The sequence below is a fragment of the Ambystoma mexicanum genome, chromosome 1p, assembly GCF_040938575.1.
Source record: "Ambystoma mexicanum isolate Mex_15411 chromosome 1p, UKY_AmexF1_1, whole genome shotgun sequence".
Classification (NCBI taxonomy): domain Eukaryota; kingdom Metazoa; phylum Chordata; class Amphibia; order Caudata; family Ambystomatidae; genus Ambystoma; species Ambystoma mexicanum.
The window spans coordinates 12,567,661-12,592,759 of record NC_090921.1 but is presented as its reverse complement, the minus strand read 5'-3'; the positions used below and the strand labels follow the sequence as shown (position 1 = coordinate 12,592,759).

General features: G+C 48.0%; 21 non-coding genes across 21 annotated transcripts; all 21 read right to left on the bottom strand.

The window, feature by feature from the left end:
• Positions 1-279: 279 nt before the first annotated feature.
• Positions 280-361, bottom strand: TRNAL-UAG (transfer RNA leucine (anticodon UAG)). Its single transcript has one exon. It is a non-coding gene; the product is annotated as a tRNA-Leu (tRNA).
• A 1,144-nt stretch (positions 362-1,505) lies between these two features.
• TRNAL-UAG (transfer RNA leucine (anticodon UAG)) lies at positions 1,506-1,587 on the bottom strand. The gene has a single exon. It is a non-coding gene; the product is annotated as a tRNA-Leu (tRNA).
• A 1,144-nt stretch (positions 1,588-2,731) lies between these two features.
• On the bottom strand, positions 2,732-2,813 carry TRNAL-UAG (transfer RNA leucine (anticodon UAG)). Its single transcript has one exon. It is a non-coding gene; the product is annotated as a tRNA-Leu (tRNA).
• A 1,144-nt stretch (positions 2,814-3,957) lies between these two features.
• TRNAL-UAG (transfer RNA leucine (anticodon UAG)) lies at positions 3,958-4,039 on the bottom strand. Its single transcript has one exon. It is a non-coding gene; the product is annotated as a tRNA-Leu (tRNA).
• Positions 4,040-5,183: 1,144 nt separating this feature from the next.
• TRNAL-UAG (transfer RNA leucine (anticodon UAG)) lies at positions 5,184-5,265 on the bottom strand. Its single transcript has one exon. It is a non-coding gene; the product is annotated as a tRNA-Leu (tRNA).
• Positions 5,266-6,409: 1,144 nt separating this feature from the next.
• TRNAL-UAG (transfer RNA leucine (anticodon UAG)) lies at positions 6,410-6,491 on the bottom strand. Its single transcript has one exon. It is a non-coding gene; the product is annotated as a tRNA-Leu (tRNA).
• Positions 6,492-7,635: 1,144 nt separating this feature from the next.
• On the bottom strand, positions 7,636-7,717 carry TRNAL-UAG (transfer RNA leucine (anticodon UAG)). The gene has a single exon. It is a non-coding gene; the product is annotated as a tRNA-Leu (tRNA).
• A 1,144-nt stretch (positions 7,718-8,861) lies between these two features.
• Positions 8,862-8,943, bottom strand: TRNAL-UAG (transfer RNA leucine (anticodon UAG)). Its single transcript has one exon. It is a non-coding gene; the product is annotated as a tRNA-Leu (tRNA).
• A 1,144-nt stretch (positions 8,944-10,087) lies between these two features.
• Positions 10,088-10,169, bottom strand: TRNAL-UAG (transfer RNA leucine (anticodon UAG)). Its single transcript has one exon. It is a non-coding gene; the product is annotated as a tRNA-Leu (tRNA).
• A 1,144-nt stretch (positions 10,170-11,313) lies between these two features.
• TRNAL-UAG (transfer RNA leucine (anticodon UAG)) lies at positions 11,314-11,395 on the bottom strand. The gene has a single exon. It is a non-coding gene; the product is annotated as a tRNA-Leu (tRNA).
• Positions 11,396-12,539: 1,144 nt separating this feature from the next.
• On the bottom strand, positions 12,540-12,621 carry TRNAL-UAG (transfer RNA leucine (anticodon UAG)). The gene has a single exon. It is a non-coding gene; the product is annotated as a tRNA-Leu (tRNA).
• Positions 12,622-13,765: 1,144 nt separating this feature from the next.
• On the bottom strand, positions 13,766-13,847 carry TRNAL-UAG (transfer RNA leucine (anticodon UAG)). The gene has a single exon. It is a non-coding gene; the product is annotated as a tRNA-Leu (tRNA).
• A 1,144-nt stretch (positions 13,848-14,991) lies between these two features.
• TRNAL-UAG (transfer RNA leucine (anticodon UAG)) lies at positions 14,992-15,073 on the bottom strand. The gene has a single exon. It is a non-coding gene; the product is annotated as a tRNA-Leu (tRNA).
• A 1,144-nt stretch (positions 15,074-16,217) lies between these two features.
• On the bottom strand, positions 16,218-16,299 carry TRNAL-UAG (transfer RNA leucine (anticodon UAG)). The gene has a single exon. It is a non-coding gene; the product is annotated as a tRNA-Leu (tRNA).
• Positions 16,300-17,443: 1,144 nt separating this feature from the next.
• TRNAL-UAG (transfer RNA leucine (anticodon UAG)) lies at positions 17,444-17,525 on the bottom strand. Its single transcript has one exon. It is a non-coding gene; the product is annotated as a tRNA-Leu (tRNA).
• A 1,144-nt stretch (positions 17,526-18,669) lies between these two features.
• On the bottom strand, positions 18,670-18,751 carry TRNAL-UAG (transfer RNA leucine (anticodon UAG)). Its single transcript has one exon. It is a non-coding gene; the product is annotated as a tRNA-Leu (tRNA).
• Positions 18,752-19,895: 1,144 nt separating this feature from the next.
• On the bottom strand, positions 19,896-19,977 carry TRNAL-UAG (transfer RNA leucine (anticodon UAG)). Its single transcript has one exon. It is a non-coding gene; the product is annotated as a tRNA-Leu (tRNA).
• A 1,145-nt stretch (positions 19,978-21,122) lies between these two features.
• On the bottom strand, positions 21,123-21,204 carry TRNAL-UAG (transfer RNA leucine (anticodon UAG)). Its single transcript has one exon. It is a non-coding gene; the product is annotated as a tRNA-Leu (tRNA).
• A 1,144-nt stretch (positions 21,205-22,348) lies between these two features.
• Positions 22,349-22,430, bottom strand: TRNAL-UAG (transfer RNA leucine (anticodon UAG)). Its single transcript has one exon. It is a non-coding gene; the product is annotated as a tRNA-Leu (tRNA).
• Positions 22,431-23,574: 1,144 nt separating this feature from the next.
• TRNAL-UAG (transfer RNA leucine (anticodon UAG)) lies at positions 23,575-23,656 on the bottom strand. The gene has a single exon. It is a non-coding gene; the product is annotated as a tRNA-Leu (tRNA).
• A 1,144-nt stretch (positions 23,657-24,800) lies between these two features.
• On the bottom strand, positions 24,801-24,882 carry TRNAL-UAG (transfer RNA leucine (anticodon UAG)). Its single transcript has one exon. It is a non-coding gene; the product is annotated as a tRNA-Leu (tRNA).
• Positions 24,883-25,099: the final 217 nt, after the last annotated feature.

The window sequence follows — 25,099 nt, the reverse complement described above, 5'->3', positions numbered from 1 at the left end:
AACTACCAAGGCAAAGAGATGTGCATTCATTAGGGCATCGTGTCGGCAGATTTGTGGCCCTGCCCTGAACGTGTTTATTGACAGGATCGTGAACGCATGTCCGTTTTCAGTGAACAGTGATTTATGCTTTACCCTTTTTTGGTGAAAACGCACACGAGTCAGATGTGTGCTTTCAGTCTGGGTGTTCAGAAAAGCAAGAATTCATAAACACATGCCATTCCCTGGCTCCCAATTGTCCTGTCTGTACACGTGGCATGAAGATAAAAAAGAAACAGCTATTGGCAGCGGTGGGATTCGAACCCACGCCTCCAAAGAGACTGGAGCCTAAATCCAGCGCCTTAGACCGCTCGGCCACGCTACCCTGCTGGTACTGAAACGAGAGCCTCTGAGACCTGTATTTTTTTAGGGATTGGCTGGTTTGGCCATTAATTCAAAATCAAAGCAAAGCATGAACTTGGATTGAATTCTAGCACTGGCTGTGCAAAGCCCGAACTGAACAATAAAGCACACTTGTCAGCCTGAAATTGAAATGTCACCTTTCGGGAGTGCTCTGTTTGACAGCAGTCTGGTAGCCTAGTGGTCAATGTCAGCACCCCTCCATCCAGCAGTCCTGAGTTCAATTCCCGGTGAGGGAGGTCAGATCTTTTCTAGGTTTTTTTTGGTTCTAAAAATGTTTGGGAAGCGAAGGTTCAGGAACATTGCCGGTAGGGAGAGTAAGCTCTTTAAAGGCATGCAATGAGATGTGTTTTTCTTTATTTCTGCATATTTCTGTAGCTAGCTGCATTCTTTCAGTCAACATCCCGCCCCATTTAGTGCTCACGTTTTTAAAGAAGTCCACCATTAGCCCGCAGTGTAAGCCTACCCGGGGCCTCCGCCGATGGTCCATGGTGTGTGGGATCCTTACTGGACCAACCCCAGCCGTAACGCAAATCTTAGCTTTGTCTCATTCGACCCCTAACTCGACCCAAGGAGCTACTGCAAACTCTTAGCCTAACACTAGCCCTAAATGAAAGACGCCTATTGTCCTCACATGTGGGATTTTGTTCTCGCTGCTAGTGCATACGAAACTTGGTTCCGACGTGTCCAGGAGTGGGAGAATTACCAGGGACCTTGCAATCTCGTGCCTGGGGGTTTCTAAGCTGGGCATAGGAGCTCCACTGGATGGAGCCAAGTGTCTTGAACTGAGTTTTTGTGATGCAGCAGGAAAAGGCGCTGCAAAAAGGAGCAACTACCAAGGCAAAGAGATGTGCATTCATTAGGGCATCGTGTCGGCAGATTTGTGGCCCTGCCAAGCACGTGTTTATTGACAGGATCGTGAACGCATGTCCGTTTTCAGTGAACAGTGATTTATGCTTTACCCTTTTTTGGTGAAAACGCACACGAGTCAGATGTGTGCTTTCAGTCTGGGTGTTCAGAAAAGCAAGAATTCATAAACACATGCCATTCCCTGGCTCCCAATTGTCCTGTCTGTACACGTGGCATGAAGATAAAAAAGAAACAGCTATTGGCAGCGGTGGGATTCGAACCCACGCCTCCAAAGAGACTGGAGCCTAAATCCAGCGCCTTAGACCGCTCGGCCACGCTACCCTGCTGGTACTGAAACGAGAGCCTCTGAGACCTGTATTTTTTTAGGGATTGGCTGGTTTGGCCATTAATTCAAAATCAAAGCAAAGCATGAACTTGGATTGAATTCTAGCACTGGCTCTGCAAAGCCCGAACTGAACAATAAAGCACACTTGTCAGCCTGAAATTGAAATGTCACCTTTCGGGAGTGCTCTGTTCAACAGCAGTCTGGTAGCCTAGTGGTCAATGTCAGCACCCCTCCATCCAGCAGTCTTGAGTTCAATTCCCGGTGAGGGAGGTCAGATCTTTTCTAGGTTTTTTTTGGTTCTAAAAATGTTTGGGAAGCGAAGGTTCAGGAACATTGCCGGTAGGGAGAGTAAGCTCTTTAAAGGCATGCAATGAGATGTGTTTTTCTTTATTTCTGCATATTTCTGTAGCTAGCTGCATTCTTTCAGTCAACATCCCGCCCCATTTAGTGCTCACGTTTTTAAAGAAGTCCACCATTAGCCCGCAGTGTAAGCCTACCCGGGGCCTCCGCCGATGGTCCATGGTGTGTGGGATCCTTACTGGACCAACCCCAGCCGTAACGCAAATCTTAGCTTTGTCTCATTCGACCCCTAACTCGACCCAAGGAGCTACTGCAAACTCTTAGCCTAACACTAGCCCTAAATGAAAGACGCCTATTGTCCTCACATGTGGGATTTTGTTCTCGCTGCTAGTGCATACGAAACTTGGTTCCGACGTGTCCAGGAGTGGGAGAATTACCAGGGACCTTGCAATCTCGTGCCTGGGGGTTTCTAAGCTGGGCATAGGAGCTCCACTGGATGGAGCCAAGTGTCTTGAACTGAGTTTTTGTGATGCAGCAGGAAAAGGCGCTGCAAAAAGGAGCAACTACCAAGGCAAAGAGATGTGCATTCATTAGGGCATCGTGTCGGCAGATTTGTGGCCCTGCCAAGCACGTGTTTATTGACAGGATCGTGAACGCATGTCCGTTTTCAGTGAACAGTGATTTATGCTTTACCCTTTTTTGGTGAAAACGCACACGAGTCAGATGTGTGCTTTCAGTCTGGGTGTTCAGAAAAGCAAGAATTCATAAACACATGCCATTCCCTGGCTCCCAATTGTCCTGTCTGTACACGTGGCATGAAGATAAAAAAGAAACAGCTATTGGCAGCGGTGGGATTCGAACCCACGCCTCCAAAGAGACTGGAGCCTAAATCCAGCGCCTTAGACCGCTCGGCCACGCTACCCTGCTGGTACTGAAACGAGAGCCTCTGAGACCTGTATTTTTTTAGGGATTGGCTGGTTTGGCCATTAATTCAAAATCAAAGCAAAGCATGAACTTGGATTGAATTCTAGCACTGGCTCTGCAAAGCCCGAACTGAACAATAAAGCACACTTGTCAGCCTGAAATTGAAATGTCACCTTTCGGGAGTGCTCTGTTCAACAGCAGTCTGGTAGCCTAGTGGTCAATGTCAGCACCCCTCCATCCAGCAGTCTTGAGTTCAATTCCCGGTGAGGGAGGTCAGATCTTTTCTAGGTTTTTTTTGGTTCTAAAAATGTTTGGGAAGCGAAGGTTCAGGAACATTGCCGGTAGGGAGAGTAAGCTCTTTAAAGGCATGCAATGAGATGTGTTTTTCTTTATTTCTGCATATTTCTGTAGCTAGCTGCATTCTTTCAGTCAACATCCCGCCCCATTTAGTGCTCACGTTTTTAAAGAAGTCCACCATTAGCCCGCAGTGTAAGCCTACCCGGGGCCTCCGCCGATGGTCCATGGTGTGTGGGATCCTTACTGGACCAACCCCAGCCGTAACGCAAATCTTAGCTTTGTCTCATTCGACCCCTAACTCGACCCAAGGAGCTACTGCAAACTCTTAGCCTAACACTAGCCCTAAATGAAAGACGCCTATTGTCCTCACATGTGGGATTTTGTTCTCGCTGCTAGTGCATACGAAACTTGGTTCCGACGTGTCCAGGAGTGGGAGAATTACCAGGGACCTTGCAATCTCGTGCCTGGGGGTTTCTAAGCTGGGCATAGGAGCTCCACTGGATGGAGCCAAGTGTCTTGAACTGAGTTTTTGTGATGCAGCAGGAAAAGGCGCTGCAAAAAGGAGCAACTACCAAGGCAAAGAGATGTGCATTCATTAGGGCATCGTGTCGGCAGATTTGTGGCCCTGCCAAGCACGTGTTTATTGACAGGATCGTGAACGCATGTCCGTTTTCAGTGAACAGTGATTTATGCTTTACCCTTTTTTGGTGAAAACGCACACGAGTCAGATGTGTGCTTTCAGTCTGGGTGTTCAGAAAAGCAAGAATTCATAAACACATGCCATTCCCTGGCTCCCAATTGTCCTGTCTGTACACGTGGCATGAAGATAAAAAAGAAACAGCTATTGGCAGCGGTGGGATTCGAACCCACGCCTCCAAAGAGACTGGAGCCTAAATCCAGCGCCTTAGACCGCTCGGCCACGCTACCCTGCTGGTACTGAAACGAGAGCCTCTGAGACCTGTATTTTTTTAGGGATTGGCTGGTTTGGCCATTAATTCAAAATCAAAGCAAAGCATGAACTTGGATTGAATTCTAGCACTGGCTGTGCAAAGCCCGAACTGAACAATAAAGCACACTTGTCAGCCTGAAATTGAAATGTCACCTTTCGGGAGTGCTCTGTTCAACAGCAGTCTGGTAGCCTAGTGGTCAATGTCAGCACCCCTCCATCCAGCAGTCTTGAGTTCAATTCCCGGTGAGGGAGGTCAGATCTTTTCTAGGTTTTTTTTGGTTCTAAAAATGTTTGGGAAGCGAAGGTTCAGGAACATTGCCGGTAGGGAGAGTAAGCTCTTTAAAGGCATGCAATGAGATGTGTTTTTCTTTATTTCTGCATATTTCTGTAGCTAGCTGCATTCTTTCAGTCAACATCCCGCCCCATTTAGTGCTCACGTTTTTAAAGAAGTCCACCATTAGCCCGCAGTGTAAGCCTACCCGGGGCCTCCGCCGATGGTCCATGGTGTGTGGGATCCTTACTGGACCAACCCCAGCCGTAACGCAAATCTTAGCTTTGTCTCATTCGACCCCTAACTCGACCCAAGGAGCTACTGCAAACTCTTAGCCTAACACTAGCCCTAAATGAAAGACGCCTATTGTCCTCACATGTGGGATTTTGTTCTCGCTGCTAGTGCATACGAAACTTGGTTCCGACGTGTCCAGGAGTGGGAGAATTACCAGGGACCTTGCAATCTCGTGCCTGGGGGTTTCTAAGCTGGGCATAGGAGCTCCACTGGATGGAGCCAAGTGTCTTGAACTGAGTTTTTGTGATGCAGCAGGAAAAGGCGCTGCAAAAAGGAGCAACTACCAAGGCAAAGAGATGTGCATTCATTAGGGCATCGTGTCGGCAGATTTGTGGCCCTGCCAAGCACGTGTTTATTGACAGGATCGTGAACGCATGTCCGTTTTCAGTGAACAGTGATTTATGCTTTACCCTTTTTTGGTGAAAACGCACACGAGTCAGATGTGTGCTTTCAGTCTGGGTGTTCAGAAAAGCAAGAATTCATAAACACATGCCATTCCCTGGCTCCCAATTGTCCTGTCTGTACACGTGGCATGAAGATAAAAAAGAAACAGCTATTGGCAGCGGTGGGATTCGAACCCACGCCTCCAAAGAGACTGGAGCCTAAATCCAGCGCCTTAGACCGCTCGGCCACGCTACCCTGCTGGTACTGAAACGAGAGCCTCTGAGACCTGTATTTTTTTAGGGATTGGCTGGTTTGGCCATTAATTCAAAATCAAAGCAAAGCATGAACTTGGATTGAATTCTAGCACTGGCTGTGCAAAGCCCGAACTGAACAATAAAGCACACTTGTCAGCCTGAAATTGAAATGTCACCTTTCGGGAGTGCTCTGTTCGACAGCAGTCTGGTAGCCTAGTGGTCAATGTCAGCACCCCTCCATCCAGCAGTCCTGAGTTCAATTCCCGGTGAGGGAGGTCAGATCTTTTCTAGGTTTTTTTTGGTTCTAAAAATGTTTGGGAAGCGAAGGTTCAGGAACATTGCCGGTAGGGAGAGTAAGCTCTTTAAAGGCATGCAATGAGATGTGTTTTTCTTTATTTCTGCATATTTCTGTAGCTAGCTGCATTCTTTCAGTCAACATCCCGCCCCATTTAGTGCTCACGTTTTTAAAGAAGTCCACCATTAGCCCGCAGTGTAAGCCTACCCGGGGCCTCCGCCGATGGTCCATGGTGTGTGGGATCCTTACTGGACCAACCCCAGCCGTAACGCAAATCTTAGCTTTGTCTCATTCGACCCCTAACTCGACCCAAGGAGCTACTGCAAACTCTTAGCCTAACACTAGCCCTAAATGAAAGACGCCTATTGTCCTCACATGTGGGATTTTGTTCTCGCTGCTAGTGCATACGAAACTTGGTTCCGACGTGTCCAGGAGTGGGAGAATTACCAGGGACCTTGCAATCTCGTGCCTGGGGGTTTCTAAGCTGGGCATAGGAGCTCCACTGGATGGAGCCAAGTGTCTTGAACTGAGTTTTTGTGATGCAGCAGGAAAAGGCTCTGCAAAAAGGAGCAACTACCAAGGCAAAGAGATGTGCATTCATTAGGGCATCGTGTCGGCAGATTTGTGGCCCTGCCAAGCACGTGTTTATTGACAGGATCGTGAACGCATGTCCGTTTTCAGTGAACAGTGATTTATGCTTTACCCTTTTTTGGTGAAAACGCACACGAGTCAGATGTGTGCTTTCAGTCTGGGTGTTCAGAAAAGCAAGAATTCATAAACACATGCCATTCCCTGGCTCCCAATTGTCCTGTCTGTACACGTGGCATGAAGATAAAAAAGAAACAGCTATTGGCAGCGGTGGGATTCGAACCCACGCCTCCAAAGAGACTGGAGCCTAAATCCAGCGCCTTAGACCGCTCGGCCACGCTACCCTGCTGGTACTGAAACGAGAGCCTCTGAGACCTGTATTTTTTTAGGGATTGGCTGGTTTGGCCATTAATTCAAAATCAAAGCAAAGCATGAACTTGGATTGAATTCTAGCACTGGCTGTGCAAAGCCCGAACTGAACAATAAAGCACACTTGTCAGCCTGAAATTGAAATGTCACCTTTCGGGAGTGCTCTGTTCAACAGCAGTCTGGTAGCCTAGTGGTCAATGTCAGCACCCCTCCATCCAGCAGTCTTGAGTTCAATTCCCGGTGAGGGAGGTCAGATCTTTTCTAGGTTTTTTTTGGTTCTAAAAATGTTTGGGAAGCGAAGGTTCAGGAACATTGCCGGTAGGGAGAGTAAGCTCTTTAAAGGCATGCAATGAGATGTGTTTTTCTTTATTTCTGCATATTTCTGTAGCTAGCTGCATTCTTTCAGTCAACATCCCGCCCCATTTAGTGCTCACGTTTTTAAAGAAGTCCACCATTAGCCCGCAGTGTAAGCCTACCCGGGGCCTCCGCCGATGGTCCATGGTGTGTGGGATCCTTACTGGACCAACCCCAGCCGTAACGCAAATCTTAGCTTTGTCTCATTCGACCCCTAACTCGACCCAAGGAGCTACTGCAAACTCTTAGCCTAACACTAGCCCTAAATGAAAGACGCCTATTGTCCTCACATGTGGGATTTTGTTCTCGCTGCTAGTGCATACGAAACTTGGTTCCGACGTGTCCAGGAGTGGGAGAATTACCAGGGACCTTGCAATCTCGTGCCTGGGGGTTTCTAAGCTGGGCATAGGAGCTCCACTGGATGGAGCCAAGTGTCTTGAACTGAGTTTTTGTGATGCAGCAGGAAAAGGCGCTGCAAAAAGGAGCAACTACCAAGGCAAAGAGATGTGCATTCATTAGGGCATCGTGTCGGCAGATTTGTGGCCCTGCCAAGCACGTGTTTATTGACAGGATCGTGAACGCATGTCCGTTTTCAGTGAACAGTGATTTATGCTTTACCCTTTTTTGGTGAAAACGCACACGAGTCAGATGTGTGCTTTCAGTCTGGGTGTTCAGAAAAGCAAGAATTCATAAACACATGCCATTCCCTGGCTCCCAATTGTCCTGTCTGTACACGTGGCATGAAGATAAAAAAGAAACAGCTATTGGCAGCGGTGGGATTCGAACCCACGCCTCCAAAGAGACTGGAGCCTAAATCCAGCACCTTAGACCGCTCGGCCACGCTACCCTGCTGGTACTGAAACGAGAGCCTCTGAGACCTGTATTTTTTTAGGGATTGGCTGGTTTGGCCATTAATTCAAAATCAAAGCAAAGCATGAACTTGGATTGAATTCTAGCACTGGCTGTGCAAAGCCCGAACTGAACAATAAAGCACACTTGTCAGCCTGAAATTGAAATGTCACCTTTCGGGAGTGCTCTGTTCAACAGCAGTCTGGTAGCCTAGTGGTCAATGTCAGCACCCCTCCATCCAGCAGTCTTGAGTTCAATTCCCGGTGAGGGAGGTCAGATCTTTTCTAGGTTTTTTTTGGTTCTAAAAATGTTTGGGAAGCGAAGGTTCAGGAACATTGCCGGTAGGGAGAGTAAGCTCTTTAAAGGCATGCAATGAGATGTGTTTTTCTTTATTTCTGCATATTTCTGTAGCTAGCTGCATTCTTTCAGTCAACATCCCGCCCCATTTAGTGCTCACGTTTTTAAAGAAGTCCACCATTAGCCCGCAGTGTAAGCCTACCCGGGGCCTCCGCCGATGGTCCATGGTGTGTGGGATCCTTACTGGACCAACCCCAGCCGTAACGCAAATCTTAGCTTTGTCTCATTCGACCCCTAACTCGACCCAAGGAGCTACTGCAAACTCTTAGCCTAACACTAGCCCTAAATGAAAGACGCCTATTGTCCTCACATGTGGGATTTTGTTCTCGCTGCTAGTGCATACGAAACTTGGTTCCGACGTGTCCAGGAGTGGGAGAATTACCAGGGACCTTGCAATCTCGTGCCTGGGGGTTTCTAAGCTGGGCATAGGAGCTCCACTGGATGGAGCCAAGTGTCTTGAACTGAGTTTTTGTGATGCAGCAGGAAAAGGCGCTGCAAAAAGGAGCAACTACCAAGGCAAAGAGATGTGCATTCATTAGGGCATCGTGTCGGCAGATTTGTGGCCCTGCCAAGCACGTGTTTATTGACAGGATCGTGAACGCATGTCCGTTTTCAGTGAACAGTGATTTATGCTTTACCCTTTTTTGGTGAAAACGCACACGAGTCAGATGTGTGCTTTCAGTCTGGGTGTTCAGAAAAGCAAGAATTCATAAACACATGCCATTCCCTGGCTCCCAATTGTCCTGTCTGTACACGTGGCATGAAGATAAAAAAGAAACAGCTATTGGCAGCGGTGGGATTCGAACCCACGCCTCCAAAGAGACTGGAGCCTAAATCCAGCGCCTTAGACCGCTCGGCCACGCTACCCTGCTGGTACTGAAACGAGAGCCTCTGAGACCTGTATTTTTTTAGGGATTGGCTGGTTTGGCCATTAATTCAAAATCAAAGCAAAGCATGAACTTGGATTGAATTCTAGCACTGGCTGTGCAAAGCCCGAACTGAACAATAAAGCACACTTGTCAGCCTGAAATTGAAATGTCACCTTTCGGGAGTGCTCTGTTCAACAGCAGTCTGGTAGCCTAGTGGTCAATGTCAGCACCCCTCCATCCAGCAGTCTTGAGTTCAATTCCCGGTGAGGGAGGTCAGATCTTTTCTAGGTTTTTTTTGGTTCTAAAAATGTTTGGGAAGCGAAGGTTCAGGAACATTGCCGGTAGGGAGAGTAAGCTCTTTAAAGGCATGCAATGAGATGTGTTTTTCTTTATTTCTGCATATTTCTGTAGCTAGCTGCATTCTTTCAGTCAACATCCCGCCCCATTTAGTGCTCACGTTTTTAAAGAAGTCCACCATTAGCCCGCAGTGTAAGCCTACCCGGGGCCTCCGCCGATGGTCCATGGTGTGTGGGATCCTTACTGGACCAACCCCAGCCGTAACGCAAATCTTAGCTTTGTCTCATTCGACCCCTAACTCGACCCAAGGAGCTACTGCAAACTCTTAGCCTAACACTAGCCCTAAATGAAAGACGCCTATTGTCCTCACATGTGGGATTTTGTTCTCGCTGCTAGTGCATACGAAACTTGGTTCCGACGTGTCCAGGAGTGGGAGAATTACCAGGGACCTTGCAATCTCGTGCCTGGGGGTTTCTAAGCTGGGCATAGGAGCTCCACTGGATGGAGCCAAGTGTCTTGAACTGAGTTTTTATGATGCAGCAGGAAAAGGCGCTGCAAAAAGGAGCAACTACCAAGGCAAAGAGATGTGCATTCATTAGGGCATCGTGTCGGCAGATTTGTGGCCCTGCCAAGCACGTGTTTATTGACAGGATCGTGAACGCATGTCCGTTTTCAGTGAACAGTGATTTATGCTTTACCCTTTTTTGGTGAAAACGCACACGAGTCAGATGTGTGCTTTCAGTCTGGGTGTTCAGAAAAGCAAGAATTCATAAACACATGCCATTCCCTGGCTCCCAATTGTCCTGTCTGTACACGTGGCATGAAGATAAAAAAGAAACAGCTATTGGCAGCGGTGGGATTCGAACCCACGCCTCCAAAGAGACTGGAGCCTAAATCCAGCGCCTTAGACCGCTCGGCCACGCTACCCTGCTGGTACTGAAACGAGAGCCTCTGAGACCTGTATTTTTTTAGGGATTGGCTGGTTTGGCCATTAATTCAAAATCAAAGCAAAGCATGAACTTGGATTGAATTCTAGCACTGGCTGTGCAAAGCCCGAACTGAACAATAAAGCACACTTGTCAGCCTGAAATTGAAATGTCACCTTTCGGGAGTGCTCTGTTCGACAGCAGTCTGGTAGCCTAGTGGTCAATGTCAGCACCCCTCCATCCAGCAGTCTTGAGTTCAATTCCCGGTGAGGGAGGTCAGATCTTTTCTAGGTTTTTTTTGGTTCTAAAAATGTTTGGGAAGCGAAGGTTCAGGAACATTGCCGGTAGGGAGAGTAAGCTCTTTAAAGGCATGCAATGAGATGTGTTTTTCTTTATTTCTGCATATTTCTGTAGCTAGCTGCATTCTTTCAGTCAACATCCCGCCCCATTTAGTGCTCACGTTTTTAAAGAAGTCCACCATTAGCCCGCAGTGTAAGCCTACCCGGGGCCTCCGCCGATGGTCCATGGTGTGTGGGATCCTTACTGGACCAACCCCAGCCGTAACGCAAATCTTAGCTTTGTCTCATTCGACCCCTAACTCGACCCAAGGAGCTACTGCAAACTCTTAGCCTAACACTAGCCCTAAATGAAAGACGCCTATTGTCCTCACATGTGGGATTTTGTTCTCGCTGCTAGTGCATACGAAACTTGGTTCCGACGTGTCCAGGAGTGGGAGAATTACCAGGGACCTTGCAATCTCGTGCCTGGGGGTTTCTAAGCTGGGCATAGGAGCTCCACTGGATGGAGCCAAGTGTCTTGAACTGAGTTTTTGTGATGCAGCAGGAAAAGGCTCTGCAAAAAGGAGCAACTACCAAGGCAAAGAGATGTGCATTCATTAGGGCATCGTGTCGGCAGATTTGTGGCCCTGCCAAGCACGTGTTTATTGACAGGATCGTGAACGCATGTCCGTTTTCAGTGAACAGTGATTTATGCTTTACCCTTTTTTGGTGAAAACGCACACGAGTCAGATGTGTGCTTTCAGTCTGGGTGTTCAGAAAAGCAAGAATTCATAAACACATGCCATTCCCTGGCTCCCAATTGTCCTGTCTGTACACGTGGCATGAAGATAAAAAAGAAACAGCTATTGGCAGCGGTGGGATTCGAACCCACGCCTCCAAAGAGACTGGAGCCTAAATCCAGCGCCTTAGACCGCTCGGCCACGCTACCCTGCTGGTACTGAAACGAGAGCCTCTGAGACCTGTATTTTTTTAGGGATTGGCTGGTTTGGCCATTAATTCAAAATCAAAGCAAAGCATGAACTTGGATTGAATTCTAGCACTGGCTGTGCAAAGCCCGAACTGAACAATAAAGCACACTTGTCAGCCTGAAATTGAAATGTCACCTTTCGGGAGTGCTCTGTTCGACAGCAGTCTGGTAGCCTAGTGGTCAATGTCAGCACCCCTCCATCCAGCAGTCCTGAGTTCAATTCCCGGTGAGGGAGGTCAGATCTTTTCTAGGTTTTTTTTGGTTCTAAAAATGTTTGGGAAGCGAAGGTTCAGGAACATTGCCGGTAGGGAGAGTAAGCTCTTTAAAGGCATGCAATGAGATGTGTTTTTCTTTATTTCTGCATATTTCTGTAGCTAGCTGCATTCTTTCAGTCAACATCCCGCCCCATTTAGTGCTCACGTTTTTAAAGAAGTCCACCATTAGCCCGCAGTGTAAGCCTACCCGGGGCCTCCGCCGATGGTCCATGGTGTGTGGGATCCTTACTGGACCAACCCCAGCCGTAACGCAAATCTTAGCTTTGTCTCATTCGACCCCTAACTCGACCCAAGGAGCTACTGCAAACTCTTAGCCTAACACTAGCCCTAAATGAAAGACGCCTATTGTCCTCACATGTGGGATTTTGTTCTCGCTGCTAGTGCATACGAAACTTGGTTCCGACGTGTCCAGGAGTGGGAGAATTACCAGGGACCTTGCAATCTCGTGCCTGGGGGTTTCTAAGCTGGGCATAGGAGCTCCACTGGATGGAGCCAAGTGTCTTGAACTGAGTTTTTGTGATGCAGCAGGAAAAGGCGCTGCAAAAAGGAGCAACTACCAAGGCAAAGAGATGTGCATTCATTAGGGCATCGTGTCGGCAGATTTGTGGCCCTGCCAAGCACGTGTTTATTGACAGGATCGTGAACGCATGTCCGTTTTCAGTGAACAGTGATTTATGCTTTACCCTTTTTTGGTGAAAACGCACACGAGTCAGATGTGTGCTTTCAGTCTGGGTGTTCAGAAAAGCAAGAATTCATAAACACATGCCATTCCCTGGCTCCCAATTGTCCTGTCTGTACACGTGGCATGAAGATAAAAAAGAAACAGCTATTGGCAGCGGTGGGATTCGAACCCACGCCTCCAAAGAGACTGGAGCCTAAATCCAGCGCCTTAGACCGCTCGGCCACGCTACCCTGCTGGTACTGAAACGAGAGCCTCTGAGACCTGTATTTTTTTAGGGATTGGCTGGTTTGGCCATTAATTCAAAATCAAAGCAAAGCATGAACTTGGATTGAATTCTAGCACTGGCTCTGCAAAGCCCGAACTGAACAATAAAGCACACTTGTCAGCCTGAAATTGAAATGTCACCTTTCGGGAGTGCTCTGTTCAACAGCAGTCTGGTAGCCTAGTGGTCAATGTCAGCACCCCTCCATCCAGCAGTCTTGAGTTCAATTCCCGGTGAGGGAGGTCAGATCTTTTCTAGGTTTTTTTTGGTTCTAAAAATGTTTGGGAAGCGAAGGTTCAGGAACATTGCCGGTAGGGAGAGTAAGCTCTTTAAAGGCATGCAATGAGATGTGTTTTTCTTTATTTCTGCATATTTCTGTAGCTAGCTGCATTCTTTCAGTCAACATCCCGCCCCATTTAGTGCTCACGTTTTTAAAGAAGTCCACCATTAGCCCGCAGTGTAAGCCTACCCGGGGCCTCCGCCGATGGTCCATGGTGTGTGGGATCCTTACTGGACCAACCCCAGCCGTAACGCAAATCTTAGCTTTGTCTCATTCGACCCCTAACTCGACCCAAGGAGCTACTGCAAACTCTTAGCCTAACACTAGCCCTAAATGAAAGACGCCTATTGTCCTCACATGTGGGATTTTGTTCTCGCTGCTAGTGCATACGAAACTTGGTTCCGACGTGTCCAGGAGTGGGAGAATTACCAGGGACCTTGCAATCTCGTGCCTGGGGGTTTCTAAGCTGGGCATAGGAGCTCCACTGGATGGAGCCAAGTGTCTTGAACTGAGTTTTTGTGATGCAGCAGGAAAAGGCGCTGCAAAAAGGAGCAACTACCAAGGCAAAGAGATGTGCATTCATTAGGGCATCGTGTCGGCAGATTTGTGGCCCTGCCAAGCACGTGTTTATTGACAGGATCGTGAACGCATGTCCGTTTTCAGTGAACAGTGATTTATGCTTTACCCTTTTTTGGTGAAAACGCACACGAGTCAGATGTGTGCTTTCAGTCTGGGTGTTCAGAAAAGCAAGAATTCATAAACACATGCCATTCCCTGGCTCCCAATTGTCCTGTCTGTACACGTGGCATGAAGATAAAAAAGAAACAGCTATTGGCAGCGGTGGGATTCGAACCCACGCCTCCAAAGAGACTGGAGCCTAAATCCAGCGCCTTAGACCGCTCGGCCACGCTACCCTGCTGGTACTGAAACGAGAGCCTCTGAGACCTGTATTTTTTTAGGGATTGGCTGGTTTGGCCATTAATTCAAAATCAAAGCAAAGCATGAACTTGGATTGAATTCTAGCACTGGCTCTGCAAAGCCCGAACTGAACAATAAAGCACACTTGTCAGCCTGAAATTGAAATGTCACCTTTCGGGAGTGCTCTGTTCAACAGCAGTCTGGTAGCCTAGTGGTCAATGTCAGCACCCCTCCATCCAGCAGTCTTGAGTTCAATTCCCGGTGAGGGAGGTCAGATCTTTTCTAGGTTTTTTTTGGTTCTAAAAATGTTTGGGAAGCGAAGGTTCAGGAACATTGCCGGTAGGGAGAGTAAGCTCTTTAAAGGCATGCAATGAGATGTGTTTTTCTTTATTTCTGCATATTTCTGTAGCTAGCTGCATTCTTTCAGTCAACATCCCGCCCCATTTAGTGCTCACGTTTTTAAAGAAGTCCACCATTAGCCCGCAGTGTAAGCCTACCCGGGGCCTCCGCCGATGGTCCATGGTGTGTGGGATCCTTACTGGACCAACCCCAGCCGTAACGCAAATCTTAGCTTTGTCTCATTCGACCCCTAACTCGACCCAAGGAGCTACTGCAAACTCTTAGCCTAACACTAGCCCTAAATGAAAGACGCCTATTGTCCTCACATGTGGGATTTTGTTCTCGCTGCTAGTGCATACGAAACTTGGTTCCGACGTGTCCAGGAGTGGGAGAATTACCAGGGACCTTGCAATCTCGTGCCTGGGGGTTTCTAAGCTGGGCATAGGAGCTCCACTGGATGGAGCCAAGTGTCTTGAACTGAGTTTTTGTGATGCAGCAGGAAAAGGCGCTGCAAAAAGGAGCAACTACCAAGGCAAAGAGATGTGCATTCATTAGGGCATCGTGTCGGCAGATTTGTGGCCCTGCCAAGCACGTGTTTATTGACAGGATCGTGAACGCATGTCCGTTTTCAGTGAACAGTGATTTATGCTTTACCCTTTTTTGGTGAAAACGCACACGAGTCAGATGTGTGCTTTCAGTCTGGGTGTTCAGAAAAGCAAGAATTCATAAACACATGCCATTCCCTGGCTCCCAATTGTCCTGTCTGTACACGTGGCATGAAGATAAAAAAGAAACAGCTATTGGCAGCGGTGGGATTCGAACCCACGCCTCCAAAGAGACTGGAGCCTAAATCCAGCGCCTTAGACCGCTCGGCCACGCTACCCTGCTGGTACTGAAACGAGAGCCTCTGAGACCTGTATTTTTTTAGGGATTGGCTGGTTTGGCCATTAATTCAAAATCAAAGCAAAGCATGAACTTGGATTGAATTCTAGCACTGGCTGTGCAAAGCCCGAACTGAACAATAAAGCACACTTGTCAGCCTGAAATTGAAATGTCACCTTTCGGGAGTGCTCTGTTCAACAGCAGTCTGGTAGCCTAGTGGTCAATGTCAGCACCCCTCCATCCAGCAGTCTTGAGTTCAATTCCCGGTGAGGGAGGTCAGATCTTTTCTAGGTTTTTTTTGGTTCTAAAAATGTTTGGGAAGCGAAGGTTCAGGAACATTGCCGGTAGGGAGAGTAAGCTCTTTAAAGGCATGCAATGAGATGTGTTTTTCTTTATTTCTGCATATTTCTGTAGCTAGCTGCATTCTTTCAGTCAACATCCCGCCCCATTTAGTGCTCACGTTTTTAAAGAAGTCCACCATTAGCCCGCAGTGTAAGCCTACCCGGGGCCTCCGCCGATGGTCCATGGTGTGTGGGATCCTTACTGGACCAACCCCAGCCGTAACGCAAATCTTAGCTTTGTCTCATTCGACCCCTAACTCGACCCAAGGAGCTACTGCAAACTCTTAGCCTAACACTAGCCCTAAATGAAAGACGCCTATTGTCCTCACATGTGGGATTTTGTTCTCGCTGCTAGTGCATACGAAACTTGGTTCCGACGTGTCCAGGAGTGGGAGAATTACCAGGGACCTTGCAATCTCGTGCCTGGGGGTTTCTAAGCTGGGCATAGGAGCTCCACTGGATGGAGCCAAGTGTCTTGAACTGAGTTTTTGTGATGCAGCAGGAAAAGGCGCTGCAAAAAGGAGCAACTACCAAGGCAAAGAGATGTGCATTCATTAGGGCATCGTGTCGGCAGATTTGTGGCCCTGCCAAGCACGTGTTTATTGACAGGATCGTGAACGCATGTCCGTTTTCAGTGAACAGTGATTTATGCTTTACCCTTTTTTGGTGAAAACGCACACGAGTCAGATGTGTGCTTTCAGTCTGGGTGTTCAGAAAAGCAAGAATTCATAAACACATGCCATTCCCTGGCTCCCAATTGTCCTGTCTGTACACGTGGCATGAAGATAAAAAAGAAACAGCTATTGGCAGCGGTGGGATTCGAACCCACGCCTCCAAAGAGACTGGAGCCTAAATCCAGCGCCTTAGACCGCTCGGCCACGCTACCCTGCTGGTACTGAAACGAGAGCCTCTGAGACCTGTATTTTTTTAGGGATTGGCTGGTTTGGCCATTAATTCAAAATCAAAGCAAAGCATGAACTTGGATTGAATTCTAGCACTGGCTGTGCAAAGCCCGAACTGAACAATAAAGCACACTTGTCAGCCTGAAATTGAAATGTCACCTTTCGGGAGTGCTCTGTTCGACAGCAGTCTGGTAGCCTAGTGGTCAATGTCAGCACCCCTCCATCCAGCAGTCCTGAGTTCAATTCCCGGTGAGGGAGGTCAGATCTTTTCTAGGTTTTTTTTGGTTCTAAAAATGTTTGGGAAGCGAAGGTTCAGGAACATTGCCGGTAGGGAGAGTAAGCTCTTTAAAGGCATGCAATGAGATGTGTTTTTCTTTATTTCTGCATATTTCTGTAGCTAGCTGCATTCTTTCAGTCAACATCCCGCCCCATTTAGTGCTCACGTTTTTAAAGAAGTCCACCATTAGCCCGCAGTGTAAGCCTACCCGGGGCCTCCGCCGATGGTCCATGGTGTGTGGGATCCTTACTGGACCAACCCCAGCCGTAACGCAAATCTTAGCTTTGTCTCATTCGACCCCTAACTCGACCCAAGGAGCTACTGCAAACTCTTAGCCTAACACTAGCCCTAAATGAAAGACGCCTATTGTCCTCACATGTGGGATTTTGTTCTCGCTGCTAGTGCATACGAAACTTGGTTCCGACGTGTCCAGGAGTGGGAGAATTACCAGGGACCTTGCAATCTCGTGCCTGGGGGTTTCTAAGCTGGGCATAGGAGCTCCACTGGATGGAGCCAAGTGTCTTGAACTGAGTTTTTGTGATGCAGCAGGAAAAGGCTCTGCAAAAAGGAGCAACTACCAAGGCAAAGAGATGTGCATTCATTAGGGCATCGTGTCGGCAGATTTGTGGCCCTGCCAAGCACGTGTTTATTGACAGGATCGTGAACGCATGTCCGTTTTCAGTGAACAGTGATTTATGCTTTACCCTTTTTTGGTGAAAACGCACACGAGTCAGATGTGTGCTTTCAGTCTGGGTGTTCAGAAAAGCAAGAATTCATAAACACATGCCATTCCCTGGCTCCCAATTGTCCTGTCTGTACACGTGGCATGAAGATAAAAAAGAAACAGCTATTGGCAGCGGTGGGATTCGAACCCACGCCTCCAAAGAGACTGGAGCCTAAATCCAGCGCCTTAGACCGCTCGGCCACGCTACCCTGCTGGTACTGAAACGAGAGCCTCTGAGACCTGTATTTTTTTAGGGATTGGCTGGTTTGGCCATTAATTCAAAATCAAAGCAAAGCATGAACTTGGATTGAATTCTAGCACTGGCTGTGCAAAGCCCGAACTGAACAATAAAGCACACTTGTCAGCCTGAAATTGAAATGTCACCTTTCGGGAGTGCTCTGTTCGACAGCAGTCTGGTAGCCTAGTGGTCAATGTCAGCACCCCTCCATCCAGCAGTCCTGAGTTCAATTCCCGGTGAGGGAGGTCAGATCTTTTCTAGGTTTTTTTTGGTTCTAAAAATGTTTGGGAAGCGAAGGTTCAGGAACATTGCCGGTAGGGAGAGTAAGCTCTTTAAAGGCATGCAATGAGATGTGTTTTTCTTTATTTCTGCATATTTCTGTAGCTAGCTGCATTCTTTCAGTCAACATCCCGCCCCATTTAGTGCTCACGTTTTTAAAGAAGTCCACCATTAGCCCGCAGTGTAAGCCTACCCGGGGCCTCCGCCGATGGTCCATGGTGTGTGGGATCCTTACTGGACCAACCCCAGCCGTAACGCAAATCTTAGCTTTGTCTCATTCGACCCCTAACTCGACCCAAGGAGCTACTGCAAACTCTTAGCCTAACACTAGCCCTAAATGAAAGACGCCTATTGTCCTCACATGTGGGATTTTGTTCTCGCTGCTAGTGCATACGAAACTTGGTTCCGACGTGTCCAGGAGTGGGAGAATTACCAGGGACCTTGCAATCTCGTGCCTGGGGGTTTCTAAGCTGGGCATAGGAGCTCCACTGGATGGAGCCAAGTGTCTTGAACTGAGTTTTTGTGATGCAGCAGGAAAAGGCGCTGCAAAAAGGAGCAACTACCAAGGCAAAGAGATGTGCATTCATTAGGGCATCGTGTCGGCAGATTTGTGGCCCTGCCAAGCACGTGTTTATTGACAGGATCGTGAACGCATGTCCGTTTTCAGTGAACAGTGATTTATGCTTTACCCTTTTTTGGTGAAAACGCACACGAGTCAGATGTGTGCTTTCAGTCTGGGTGTTCAGAAAAGCAAGAATTCATAAACACATGCCATTCCCTGGCTCCCAATTGTCCTGTCTGTACACGTGGCATGAAGATAAAAAAGAAACAGCTATTGGCAGCGGTGGGATTCGAACCCACGCCTCCAAAGAGACTGGAGCCTAAATCCAGCGCCTTAGACCGCTCGGCCACGCTACCCTGCTGGTACTGAAACGAGAGCCTCTGAGACCTGTATTTTTTTAGGGATTGGCTGGTTTGGCCATTAATTCAAAATCAAAGCAAAGCATGAACTTGGATTGAATTCTAGCACTGGCTGTGCAAAGCCCGAACTGAACAATAAAGCACACTTGTCAGCCTGAAATTGAAATGTCACCTTTCGGGAGTGCTCTGTTCAACAGCAGTCTGGTAGCCTAGTGGTCAATGTCAGCACCCCTCCATCCAGCAGTCTTGAGTTCAATTCCCGGTGAGGGAGGTCAGATCTTTTCTAGGTTTTTTTTGGTTCTAAAAATGTTTGGGAAGCGAAGGTTCAGGAACATTGCCGGTAGGGAGAGTAAGCTCTTTAAAGGCATGCAATGAGATGTGTTTTTCTTTATTTCTGCATATTTCTGTAGCTAGCTGCATTCTTTCAGTCAACATCCCGCCCCATTTAGTGCTCACGTTTTTAAAGAAGTCCACCATTAGCCCGCAGTGTAAGCCTACCCGGGGCCTCCGCCGATGGTCCATGGTGTGTGGGATCCTTACTGGACCAACCCCAGCCGTAACGCAAATCTTAGCTTTGTCTCATTCGACCCCTAACTCGACCCAAGGAGCTACTGCAAACTCTTAGCCTAACACTAGCCCTAAATGAAAGACGCCTATTGTCCTCACATGTGGGATTTTGTTCTCGCTGCTAGTGCATACGAAACTTGGTTCCGACGTGTCCAGGAGTGGGAGAATTACCAGGGACCTTGCAATCTCGTGCCTGGGGGTTTCTAAGCTGGGCATAGGAGCTCCACTGGATGGAGCCAAGTGTCTTGAACTGAGTTTTTGTGATGCAGCAGGAAAAGGCGCTGCAAAAAGGAGCAACTACCAAGGCAAAGAGATGTGCATTCATTAGGGCATCGTGTCGGCAGATTTGTGGCCCTGCCAAGCACGTGTTTATTGACAGGATCGTGAACGCATGTCCGTTTTCAGTGAACAATGATTTATGCTTTACCCTTTTTTGGTGAAAACGCACACGAGTCAGATGTGTGCTTTCAGTCTGGGTGTTCAGAAAAGCAAGAATTCATAAACACATGCCATTCCCTGGCTCCCAATTGTCCTGTCTGTACACGTGGCATGAAGATAAAAAAGAAACAGCTATTGGCAGCGGTGGGATTCGAACCCACGCCTCCAAAGAGACTGGAGCCTAAATCCAGCGCCTTAGACCGCTCGGCCACGCTACCCTGCTGGTACTGAAACGAGAGCCTCTGAGACCTGTATTTTTTTAGGGATTGGCTGGTTTGGCCATTAATTCAAAATCAAAGCAAAGCATGAACTTGGATTGAATTCTAGCACTGGCTGTGCAAAGCCCGAACTGAACAATAAAGCACACTTGTCAGCCTGAAATTGAAATGTCACCTTTCGGGAGTGCTCTGTTCAACAGCAGTCTGGTAGCCTAGTGGTCAATGTCAGCACCCCTCCATCCAGCAGTCTTGAGTTCAATTCCCGGTGAGGGAGGTCAGATCTTTTCTAGGTTTTTTTTGGTTCTAAAAATGTTTGGGAAGCGAAGGTTCAGGAACATTGCCGGTAGGGAGAGTAAGCTCTTTAAAGGCATGCAATGAGATGTGTTTTTCTTTATTTCTGCATATTTCTGTAGCTAGCTGCATTCTTTCAGTCAACATCCCGCCCCATTTAGTGCTCACGTTTTTAAAGAAGTCCACCATTAGCCCGCAGTGTAAGCCTACCCGGGGCCTCCGCCGATGGTCCATGGTGTGTGGGATCCTTTTCTGGACCAACCCCAGCCGTAACGCAAATCTTAGCTTTGTCTCATTCGACCCCTAACTCGACCCAAGGAGCTACTGCAAACTCTTAGCCTAACACTAGCCCTAAATGAAAGACGCCTATTGTCCTCACATGTGGGATTTTGTTCTCGCTGCTAGTGCATACGAAACTTGGTTCCGACGTGTCCAGGAGTGGGAGAATTACCAGGGACCTTGCAATCTCGTGCCTGGGGGTTTCTAAGCTGGGCATAGGAGCTCCACTGGATGGAGCCAAGTGTCTTGAACTGAGTTTTTGTGATGCAGCAGGAAAAGGCGCTGCAAAAAGGAGCAACTACCAAGGCAAAGAGATGTGCATTCATTAGGGCATCGTGTCGGCAGATTTGTGGCCCTGCCAAGCACGTGTTTATTGACAGGATCGTGAACGCATGTCCGTTTTCAGTGAACAGTGATTTATGCTTTACCCTTTTTTGGTGAAAACGCACACGAGTCAGATGTGTGCTTTCAGTCTGGGTGTTCAGAAAAGCAAGAATTCATAAACACATGCCATTCCCTGGCTCCCAATTGTCCTGTCTGTACACGTGGCATGAAGATAAAAAAGAAACAGCTATTGGCAGCGGTGGGATTCGAACCCACGCCTCCAAAGAGACTGGAGCCTAAATCCAGCGCCTTAGACCGCTCGGCCACGCTACCCTGCTGGTACTGAAACGAGAGCCTCTGAGACCTGTATTTTTTTAGGGATTGGCTGGTTTGGCCATTAATTCAAAATCAAAGCAAAGCATGAACTTGGATTGAATTCTAGCACTGGCTGTGCAAAGCCCGAACTGAACAATAAAGCACACTTGTCAGCCTGAAATTGAAATGTCACCTTTCGGGAGTGCTCTGTTCAACAGCAGTCTGGTAGCCTAGTGGTCAATGTCAGCACCCCTCCATCCAGCAGTCTTGAGTTCAATTCCCGGTGAGGGAGGTCAGATCTTTTCTAGGTTTTTTTTGGTTCTAAAAATGTTTGGGAAGCGAAGGTTCAGGAACATTGCCGGTAGGGAGAGTAAGCTCTTTAAAGGCATGCAATGAGATGTGTTTTTCTTTATTTCTGCATATTTCTGTAGCTAGCTGCATTCTTTCAGTCAACATCCCGCCCCATTTAGTGCTCACGTTTTTAAAGAAGTCCACCATTAGCCCGCAGTGTAAGCCTACCCGGGGCCTCCGCCGATGGTCCATGGTGTGTGGGATCCTTACTGGACCAACCCCAGCCGTAACGCAAATCTTAGCTTTGTCTCATTCGACCCCTAACTCGACCCAAGGAGCTACTGCAAACTCTTAGCCTAACACTAGCCCTAAATGAAAGACGCCTATTGTCCTCACATGTGGGATTTTGTTCTCGCTGCTAGTGCATACGAAACTTGGTTCCGACGTGTCCAGGAGTGGGAGAATTACCAGGGACCTTGCAATCTCGTGCCTGGGGGTTTCTAAGCTGGGCATAGGAGCTCCACTGGATGGAGCCAAGTGTCTTGAACTGAGTTTTTGTGATGCAGCAGGAAAAGGCGCTGCAAAAAGGAGCAACTACCAAGGCAAAGAGATGTGCATTCATTAGGGCATCGTGTCGGCAGATTTGTGGCCCTGCCAAGCACGTGTTTATTGACAGGATCGTGAACGCATGTCCGTTTTCAGTGAACAGTGATTTATGCTTTACCCTTTTTTGGTGAAAACGCACACGAGTCAGATGTGTGCTTTCAGTCTGGGTGTTCAGAAAAGCAAGAATTCATAAACACATGCCATTCCCTGGCTCCCAATTGTCCTGTCTGTACACGTGGCATGAAGATAAAAAAGAAACAGCTATTGGCAGCGGTGGGATTCGAACCCACGCCTCCAAAGAGACTGGAGCCTAAATCCAGCGCCTTAGACCGCTCGGCCACGCTACCCTGCTGGTACTGAAACGAGAGCCTCTGAGACCTGTATTTTTTTAGGGATTGGCTGGTTTGGCCATTAATTCAAAATCAAAGCAAAGCATGAACTTGGATTGAATTCTAGCACTGGCTGTGCAAAGCCCGAACTGAACAATAAAGCACACTTGTCAGCCTGAAATTGAAATGTCACCTTTCGGGAGTGCTCTGTTCGACAGCAGTCTGGTAGCCTAGTGGTCAATGTCAGCACCCCTCCATCCAGCAGTCCTGAGTTCAATTCCCGGTGAGGGAGGTCAGATCTTTTCTAGGTTTTTTTTGGTTCTAAAAATGTTTGGGAAGCGAAGGTTCAGGAACATTGCCGGTAGGGAGAGTAAGCTCTTTAAAGGCATGCAATGAGATGTGTTTTTCTTTATTTCTGCATATTTCTGTAGCTAGCTGCATTCTTTCAGTCAACATCCCGCCCCATTTAGTGCTCACGTTTTTAAAGAAGTCCACCATTAGCCCGCAGTGTAAGCCTACCCGGGGCCTCCGCCGATGGTCCATGGTGTGTGGGATCCTTACTGGACCAACCCCAGCCGTAACGCAAATCTTAGCTTTGTCTCATTCGACCCCTAACTCGACCCAAGGAGCTACTGCAAACTCTTAGCCTAACACTAGCCCTAAATGAAAGACGCCTATTGTCCTCACATGTGGGATTTTGTTCTCGCTGCTAGTGCATACGAAACTTGGTTCCGACGTGTCCAGGAGTGGGAGAATTACCAGGGACCTTGCAATCTCGTGCCTGGGGGTTTCTAAGCTGGGCATAGGAGCTCCACTGGATGGAGCCAAGTGTCTTGAACTGAGTTTTTGTGATGCAGCAGGAAAAGGCTCTGCAAAAAGGAGCAACTACCAAGGCAAAGAGATGTGCATTCATTAGGGCATCGTGTCGGCAGATTTGTGGCCCTGCCAAGCACGTGTTTATTGACAGGATCGTGAACGCATGTCCGTTTTCAGTGAACAGTGATTTATGCTTTACCCTTTTTTGGTGAAAACGCACACGAGTCAGATGTGTGCTTTCAGTCTGGGTGTTCAGAAAAGCAAGAATTCATAAACACATGCCATTCCCTGGCTCCCAATTGTCCTGTCTGTACACGTGGCATGAAGATAAAAAAGAAACAGCTATTGGCAGCGGTGGGATTCGAACCCACGCCTCCAAAGAGACTGGAGCCTAAATCCAGCGCCTTAGACCGCTCGGCCACGCTACCCTGCTGGTACTGAAACGAGAGCCTCTGAGACCTGTATTTTTTTAGGGATTGGCTGGTTTGGCCATTAATTCAAAATCAAAGCAAAGCATGAACTTGGATTGAATTCTAGCACTGGCTGTGCAAAGCCCGAACTGAACAATAAAGCACACTTGTCAGCCTGAAATTGAAATGTCACCTTTCGGGAGTGCTCTGTTCGACAGCAGTCTGGTAGCCTAGTGGTCAATGTCAGCACCCCTCCATCCAGCAGTCCTGAGTTCAATTCCCGGTGAGGGAGGTCAGATCTTTTCTAGGTTTTTTTTGGTTCTAAAAATGTTTGGGAAGCGAAGGTTCAGGAACATTGCCGGTAGGGAGAGTAAGCTCTTTAAAGGCATGCAATGAGATGTGTTTTTCTTTATTTCTGCATATTTCTGTAGCTAGCTGCATTCTTTCAGTCAACATCCCGCCCCATTTAGTGCTCACGTTTTTAAAGAAGTCCACCATTAGCCCGCAGTGTAAGCCTACCCGGGGCCTCCGCCGATGGTCCATGGTGTGTGGGATCCTTACTGGACCAACCCCAGCCGTAACGCAAATCTTAGCTTTGTCTCATTCGACCCCTAACTCGACCCAAGGAGCTACTGCAAACTCTTAGCCTAACACTAGCCCTAAATGAAAGACGCCTATTGTCCTCACATGTGGGATTTTGTTCTCGCTGCTAGTGCATACGAAACTTGGTTCCGACGTGTCCAGGAGTGGGAGAATTACCAGGGACCTTGCAATCTCGTGCCTGGGGGTTTCTAAGCTGGGCATAGGAGCTCCACTGGATGGAGCCAAGTGTCTTGAACTGAGTTTTTGTGATGCAGCAGGAAAAGGCGCTGCAAAAAGGAGCAACTACCAAGGCAAAGAGATGTGCATTCATTAGGGCATCGTGTCGGCAGATTTGTGGCCCTGCCAAGCACGTGTTTATTGACAGGATCGTGAACGCATGTCCGTTTTCAGTGAACAGTGATTTATGCTTTACCCTTTTTTGGTGAAAACGCACACGAGTCAGATGTGTGCTTTCAGTCTGGGTGTTCAGAAAAGCAAGAATTCATAAACACATGCCATTCCCTGGCTCCCAATTGTCCTGTCTGTACACGTGGCATGAAGATAAAAAAGAAACAGCTATTGGCAGCGGTGGGATTCGAACCCACGCCTCCAAAGAGACTGGAGCCTAAATCCAGCGCCTTAGACCGCTCGGCCACGCTACCCTGCTGGTACTGAAACGAGAGCCTCTGAGACCTGTATTTTTTTAGGGATTGGCTGGTTTGGCCATTAATTCAAAATCAAAGCAAAGCATGAACTTGGATTGAATTCTAGCACTGGCTGTGCAAAGCCCGAACTGAACAATAAAGCACACTTGTCAGCCTGAAATTGAAATGTCACCTTTCGGGAGTGCTCTGTTCGACAGCAGTCTGGTAGCCTAGT